The sequence below is a fragment of the Taudactylus pleione genome, unplaced genomic scaffold, assembly GCF_031769625.1.
Source record: "Taudactylus pleione unplaced genomic scaffold, aTauple2 ptg000502l, whole genome shotgun sequence".
Lineage (NCBI taxonomy): Eukaryota > Metazoa > Chordata > Amphibia > Anura > Myobatrachidae > Taudactylus > Taudactylus pleione.
In genome coordinates, this window is record NW_028284904.1 from 5,557,099 (window position 1) to 5,565,999 (window position 8,901).

Genomic DNA, 8,901 nt, shown 5'->3' on the forward strand with positions numbered 1-8,901 from the left:
CCTAGGTGGTTGACATCCCTACCCCTACTTATTTCACCTTTACATATGGTACATAGGGCAAGACAGTTGTTGTCCGGATTTGGATAGAAATATTGCCAGACCAAAGAGGTGGAATGTTTGGTCTTCTGCCCAGGCATGACCGTGATGGGCTTTTTCATCCCACGGACAACAACTGTCTCCCCCGGAGCCTGATTTAAACAAACCACATCACCATCAGAATCCTCCTCGCCAACTTCCTCCTCAGCGCCAGCTACACCAGTATCCTCATCCTGTTGTACTTCAACAGTGACATCTTCAATTTGCATATCAGCAAGTGGACTGTGGGTGCTCCTTTCAGCACTTGCAGGGGGCGTGCAAATGGTGGAAAGAGCCACCTCTTCCCGTCCAGTGCTGGGAAGGTCAGGCATCGCAACCACCACCACACTTGGACTCTCCTTGGGGATTTGTGATATCTTCTTAGAAAGCACAGTTCTTCGCTGTGCTTTTGCCAGCTTAACTCTTTTGTTTTTTTTAGTGGGAGGAGTGCTTCCATCGTCATGTGAAGCTGAACCACTAGTCATGAACATACTAGGGATCGACCTTAGCCGTTCCTTGCCACTCAGTGTCATAAATGGCATATTGGCAAGTTTACGTTTCTCTTCAGCTGATTTAAATGTCTTTTTCAAGGTAATTTTCCTGAACTTTGCCATTTGGGATTGTATGTGCCCTCTACTATGACATTGGGCATCGGCCTTGGCAGACGACGATGATGGCATGTTATCGTCTATGTCATGACTAGTGGCAGCAGCTTCAGCACTAGGAGGAAGTGGTTCTTGATCTTTCTCTATTTTATTTTTATCGGAGAAAGTTTGGTCCTCCATTTATGTTATATCGATTTGATATATACGTGCGGCTAAACACAGAAAATAATTTTTTTTTTGGTTTGGACTGGAGTGTTCTTTCGGGGGTTACAGCACCCTTAACGGTCAAGCCAGCCGGCCCTTTACTTATGACACAGGCGCACGCTTGGCACTACTTTGTTGATGCACGTGCGGCTACTGCGCACACAATTCACAAACAGAAAATATATAATTTTTTTTTTGGTTTGGACTGGAGTGTACTTTCGGGGGTTACAGCACCCTTTAACGGTCAAGCGAGCCGGCCCTTTACTTATGACACAGGCGCACGCTTGGCACTACTTTGTTGATGCACGTGCGGCTACTGCGCACACAATTCACAAACACAGAAAATATATTATTTTTTTAGCACTTGGGGGGAGCACCCCTGATGGACAGAGCACCCCCTGGACAACACTACAGCACTCCTTTAGGACTGGGACACTGCACAGGACTTTGGAGTGGACACAGCCCCTATGGAGAACTGACTGCACAACACAGTCCAGCCAGCCCCTATGGACTTTGAAGTAGTGGACACAGCCCCTATTAACAACAGCAGCACAGCACAACACAGCCAGCCCCTATGGACTTTGAAGTAGTGGACAACAGCAGCACTACACTACACTACACTACACAGCCCTAACTCCCACCCTCCCTCTTCACTGTCCACAGCCGAGTGAGAAAATGGCGCCGACGCGGGTACCTTATATAGGATCCAAAACCCGCGAGACTCGGAAGGCGGGATGAGGACGTTTTGCCTCGATTTCAGATCCGAGTCAGGCGGGAAAAGTCGAGCCTGACTCGGATCGGGGGGGTTCGGATTTCAGAAATCCGAACCCGCTCACCCCTACCCTATATGATTTAAAATAAGTATTAAGAACACTTACAAAAAGTCACTTGGCATAAAGCCTATCCATCAAGGACAATTCACCCAAACCAGGGATCCGGAAAGTCAGGGAACCTCTGATCGCGATGATTCCTCAAGGGGTCTAGAGATTTGAAAGAAAAGCAGGGAGGTTCTTACAAGAGGAGCAGCTGAATTTGCTTTGATCAAATTTGTACAATAATTTGCTTGAATATTAGCACATTTTAGGGTTTTTTATTTTACATCTTTGTTTTGCCAGTTCCCGAATTGTTGCTCATGCATTTATGCCTTTTGTTTTTAGATCGTTCTAAGAGATCTCTAAAATGTCAAACAATATTTTCATGTTCATTAGATTTCGATGTATCGGAACCGCATGTTGTATTTGCCAAATTTTCCATGGTAGCTAAAAGACCAAAGAAAGAAATTAGACTTTGGTACGCCGATCACCTTGGAAAAATATATTGAGGTTTCAAGAGTACCTAGGTCTGATAACAAAAAGAAACAAACAAAACTAAAACACTTAGTCCAAATTATGAATTTGTTAATAAATGGAACATAGAGTAGTGATCTCTAAATCTGATTGCACTTGTAATAGCTGAAAGAAAAAAAAACTAGTTGCCACAGACCAGTGGTTCTCAAACTCTGTCCTCGGGACCCCACACAGTTCACGTTTTCCAGGTCATCCAGCAGGTGCACAGGTGTAGTCATTACTCACTGACACATTTGAAAAGATCCACAGGTGGGGCTAATTTATTTCACTTGCGATACTGTGAGTTAAAATGGAAAACATGCACTGTTTGGGGTCCTGAGGACCGAGTTTGAGAACCTGTGCCACAGACAATTAGTTGGAAGAGCTTGAGGTTAAAACTGTTCTTAACCGTAATTCAGAGAAGTTCAGTGAATAAGTCAAGATTATATGAAAAATTAGATGGGCTGGAAAATGAAATCAGTAGAAAACAAGTTTTATCCTGACAAAATGGATTAAGAGTTAAAGTCAGAAATTGGGCTAACTGTAATCAAAAACTCTTCTGATCAATATGTTATGGTTTTTGACAAGTTCTTATTGCCATCAACACTAACATTTACTAGTGATACTAGACTGTCAAATATGAGACTTAAAGATTCTACCAATTCTCAGTTAATTATTGAAATACCTGTAAAAAAAAAAAAAAAAAAATCAGAATCAATGTGTTCAGATCTCCTTCTAATGCCTAGTTTCAACCAAAAATCTGGGTCAGACAGTTTACACGGCACTATCTATCTGGGTAATTCTTAGGTCAGCCCCATTCAAACTGAACATGGCTCTGCCCTGCTAAACTTGTGAGATCATAAAAAGTGGGAGGTGACAGCTCCACGTACACCAATAGGTTCATTTTAGGCATGACCCAGGTTTGATAACCCGGGTTGCACAGTTTACACTGCACCATTACCCAGGTCACTACCTGGGTTGAATTGCCAGGTCACTTGACCCAGGTAATTTTTCAGGGACCCTTTTACACTGAGCTGCAACCTGGGTAGACCCAGCAAAACCTAGGTTTTTGCTCTGGTGTAAAATGGGTATAAGTCTCCCCCCAATTAGATCTAATAATTTTTTTTTTTTTTTTTTTCAGGGAGAGATGGTTATCGTTTCAACATGTCCCAGCAAAATAAGTTTTACATTCAAGGATTAGATTCCCCAATGGGATTCAAAAAAGATTCAGACAGTATCTAGAAGAAGTTGAAAAATCACCAAAAAGAGGGCCCAACTGGAACATACAAAATCGAAGGGGAAGGGAATCTTTAACATTTCATCAAAAATATTATCTTCCCCACAGACCCAATTATTCAATCAGGGCCTTAAATTTGCTCCTAGTCAATGTGTAGATAAATTTAATCTATTAGTTGATCTAAACAAAGTCACTTTGCAACATCCCTTTTTAAAAAAAACAAAAAAAAAAACACACATTCCTAAACTTGATTTATCAACCAATTAAGAAATCCATAGTATCTTTACCTGCTAAATATCTTCCTGTGGAATCCAGGGGGAGTTATATAGATACATTTTTTGACTGTCCAGTTAAGTTTTTAATTTTCTAAAGGGGGAGGTGTGGTCTTGCAAGATAGGCCCAACTATATTGCTGAAGCTAATAAAATGTTGGCTGATGAGGAAAACTATTGTACATATTGTAAAGACCCCACATCTGAGTTCAAGGTTGAATTATTTGCTCTACTCCATAAGGCTAAATTTGACAGTTATAAATCAAGATGAGTTTAATTATATGTATGTCCAACACCCCAAAATGGTGACATTTTATCATATCCCCAAAATACACAAGAATAGGGACTCCCGACTGGGGAGACCCATCATCTCTGGTGTGGAGTCTTACTTATCTTTCACAATATATAGTTTTGAAGTTACAACCCTATGTTAAAACACTGGCATTCTATTTGAATGATTCCACCGATATTTTGAGGGCACTGGAAAGACTTGAATGGAATGACTATTTATGTTGGATAAGTTTATGCTCAATCCCACATGAAAAAGGAATTTTGGCCGTGAAACAAAAGATAGATCAGGACCCTAATTTAAATCTAAAAGAGAAGAACTTTATTGATGGGATTCATTGTATATTAAAACATTTTAAAATTTAGGGAGAATCATTTTAGCCAATTAAAAGGCACTGTGTTGGGCACAAAATTTGCCTGTCATATGCCAATATATTCATGGGTCTTTAGGAAGAGGAAGTCATCTATAATCTCAATATCTTTTCAAGTGTGAAGCTATATAAGAGGTACATTGATGATTTCATTTTTATCTGGAAAGGTGATAAAGTATTAAATTTATTACAACTGAACAATAACTATATTAATTTGAAGTTCACCTATAAGTCTTATAAATCAACTATAGATTATATAGATATAATGTTAGAAATTGGTCCCAATAATACAATACAAACAAGTACTTATTTTAAGGAAACTGATTCTGACTTTTCGCAGCCTAATTGAATACCCCCCAATGTGTCCAATCATAGCCTACCAAGACATTTCACTCGCAGTCATGGTTCAAATCCACAGTCATTGAAATTTACTATATTAGAACATGTCCCTTCTTATCATTATAATAGGGATTTAGTCCTATCTAGGAGAGAATCCTATACTGGATATATATGTGTAACACACTAGCCCCACTGGGACTTAATGAGGGCATTGATATTGTATCTTTTTTGGGGTAGTCTCATTTTTAATTATACTAATTAAGTTAGATGTATTAATTTGTATAATGTACAATTGGGTTTTATTTTGTATAATGTGCCATTATGGAAGTTATATTTTTGCATTTTTTTTGTGCAATAATTACATTTTAATTGAGTAGAACTTTGTTATTTTCAGAAGATACATGTATTGTTCATTTATTTTTATAATTTTAGATATCACCATCCACGATGGAAGGTGAAGTGTTATGTGTCGATTAAATAATAAGTTATTAGTTTTCCACATTTCACCATCCGTATTATTCTTCCTATGCCCCACTTCCTTTATTCTTTCACTCCATTTCCTGTTTTGGACATTAGTAGTCCTTATTTCCTGTACACTATAGGCATTAGTATCACCCATTTCCCACACCACTTCCTTTACAACTGCCCCACTTCCTGTACTCTCAACCTAATTTCTGGACTTTTTGTTTGAATGTGAGTACACACGCAACATCACTTCAGGTATGTGGGTGACTGTGTTCACCTAATATGAAACTACCGCTCACTAGCGTCACATCTTTTCCGGTTCACAGATGATACAACGCTACCAATTAGTACTTCAAGTTCTAATTAGGTCCTGCATCACCTGTCACACATGTGGGTTACGATGTGTTCACCTAATACGAAACCACCACGCACTAGCATTGCGTCCCTTCTGGTTTGCGGATGATGCATTGCTATCCATTAGGACTCCTAAATGGGTCCTGGATCACCTGTTGTACATGTGATGTTTGTTCTGGCTCATATATATGACCCTGAGACATCTTAGGCTCAACGGGAGTTTAATCATTCATTCAGGTGTATCACATATCACACCACAAAACACAGTGTCTTATGACTGGTGGCCATTTTTGGTAAGTCTGTTCTTTATTAATAAATTAAATCCAACATGTAAAATCTGATTAAAGATGTTATTATTTTGAAATGTGTTTTTTTTAATGCGATTACCAATGTCATCTTTTTTACATATATACAATAGTGTCTCTGTATATGATTTTATCATATGTGAACAGCCATTTTCTAGTAGTCTTCTATTAAAATATATGTCCACATACAGAGTCAGTTTTACTGTGGACAGGAAATAACCACAGTAATGCTCTAGTGAACAGAGAGTCCAATTTAAGCACCATTAATTGATCAGAAACCTATCCCTGAGGAAGTTTGTTCTAAACAAAATGTGTTAAAAAGGAGTTTCCTGCTTATCTATCAAGTCTACACACCTTGAGGAAACCTCACGGTCGGAGGTTCCCTGAATCTGATACCACTCAGTCCTGAACTTTCCGGATCCCTGGTTTGGGTGAATTGTCCTTGATTGATATTCTTTATGCCAAGTGACTTTTTTGTACTTGTTCTTAATCCTTATTTTAAATCATAAAGTTGTGATATACTACCCTATGAGTCCTTTTTGTTTTTTTGCTGTGCTATATTTCGAAACTGGAATTCTTAAGAAGGTCGTGTCTGGATTCATCACATCATCGGTTGGAATTGAGATGAGCATAATTATTTCTACTAAATGTACGCACATTATTTATTCTGATACCAAATTGATCCTTATATACTCCACTATTAGCGCCTTGTCTTATATATATAAGGTTTCCATCTATTTTATGCATCAACACTTGATGTAAGCTACCTCCTACAGAAATTACTGCTTTTATGGAATAAAACATTATTTTATTGTATTTCTGAGAAAGTTTCTTATTTATTACTGATAGTGGCCGTATTGGCCCTTTCTGTCTGGGTGTATTCTGGTGTAAGGGTATCTTTCAGTGGGACTACAAAGAACAATCTTATACCTTAAGAACGGTGTATCCATTACCTTCAAATTTCAGTCTGAACCATAAAAGATCAACAAGGACTCAATAATAAGGATATTCTTGAGAGAAAAAGAACCTACCATCTACTTCTTTATCTAGGGCTGTTCATTTGAGCACTTAGATTGCTATTTTCTATTTTTTTTTTTCAACTGTATTAAATCTGGTTCTATACATTTCTATATTCAATATGTGTCTAAAAGCGCCCTCTTTCTCTTTTATATATATATATATATATGTATATATATATTAGGGGTGAGCGGGTTCGGATTTCTGAAATCCGAACCCCGCCGATCCGAGTCAGGCTCGACTTTTCCCGCCTGACTTGGATCTGAAATCGAGGCAAAACGTCATCATCCCGCCTTCCGGGTCTCGCGGGTTTTGGATCCTATATAAGGTACCCGCGTCGGCGCCATTTTCTCACTTGGCTGTGGACAGTGAAGAGGGAGGGTGGGAGTTAGGGCTGGCTGGGCTGTGTAGTGCAGTGTAGTGTTGTGTAGTGCAGTGTAGTGTTGTGCTGTGCTGCTGTTGTCCATAGGGGCTGTGTCCACTACTTCAAAGTCCATAGGGGCTGGCTGGACTGTGTTGTGCAGTCAGTTGTCCATAGGGGCTGGGTCCACTCCAAAGTCCTGTGCAGTGTCCCAGTCCTAAAGGGGTGCTGTAGTGTTGTCCAGGGGGTGCTCTATCCATCAGGGGTGCTCCCCCCAAGTGCTAAAAAAAAAAAAATGTATGTGTTTGTGAATTGTGTGCAACGTGGCTGCACGTGCATCAACGAAGGAGCAGCGCCAAGCGTGCGCCTGTGTCCCATAAGTAAAGGGCCGGCTGGCTTGACCGTTAAAGGGTGCTGTAACCCCCAAAGTACACTCCAAACAAAATAAAAAAATATTTTCTGTGTTTGTGAATTGTGTGCGCAATAGCCGCACATGCATCAACAAAGTGGTGCCAAGCGTGCACCTGTGTCCCATAAGTAAAAGGCCGGCTGGCTTGTCCGTTAAAGGGTGCTGTAGCCCCCAAAGGGCACTCCAAACAAAATAAAAAAATATTTTCTGTGTTTGTGAATTGTGTGGGCTGTAGCTGCACGTGCATCAACAAAGGAGCAGCGCCAAGCGTGCTCCTGTGTCCCATAAGTAAAGGGCCGGCTGGCTCATTTCTTAAATGGTGGTGTAACCCACAAAGTGCACTAGTCGCCAACAAAAATAAAAAATTATTTTCTGTGTTTGTGTGCGCCTTAGCCGCACGTATATATCAATATAACATAAATGGAGGACCACACTTTCTCCGATAAAAATAAAATAGGGAAAGATCAAGAACCACTTCCTCCTAGTGCTGAAGCTGCTGCCACTAGTCATGACATAGACGATAACATGCCATCAACATCGTCTGTCAAGGCCGATGCCCAATGTCATAGTAGAGGGCACATACAATCCCAAATGACAAAGTTCAGGAAAATTACCTTGAAAAAACATTTAAATCATCTGAAGAGAAAAGTAAACTTGCCAATATGCCATTTACGACACGGAGTGGCAAGGAAAGGCTAAGGTCTTTCCCTATGTTCATGACTAGTGGTTCAGCTTCACATGACGATGGAAGCTCTCCTCCCGCTAAAAAAATCAAACGAGTTAAGCTGGCAAAAGCACAGCGAAGAACTGTGCGTTCTAAGAAGATATCACAAATCCCCAAGGAGAGTCCAAGTGTGGTGGCGGTTGCGATGCCTGACCTTCCCAGCACTGGACGGGAAGAGGTGGCTCTTTCCACCATTTGCACGCCCCCTGCAAGTGCTGAAAGGAGCACCCACAGTCCACTTGCTGATATGCAAATTGAAGATGTCACTGTTGAAGTAAAACAGGATGAGGATACTGGTGTAGCTGGCACTGAGGAGGAAGTTGGCGAGGAGGATTCTGATGGTGAAGTGGTTTGTTTAAATCAGGCTCCGGGGGAGACAGTTGTTGTCCGTGGGATGAAAAAGCCCATCACGGTCATTCCTGGGCAGAAGACCAAACATTCCACCTCTTTGGTCTGGCAATATTTCTATCCAAATCCGGACAACAACTGTCTTGTCATATGTACCATATGTAAAGGTGAAATAAGTAGGGGTAGGGACGTTAACCACCTAG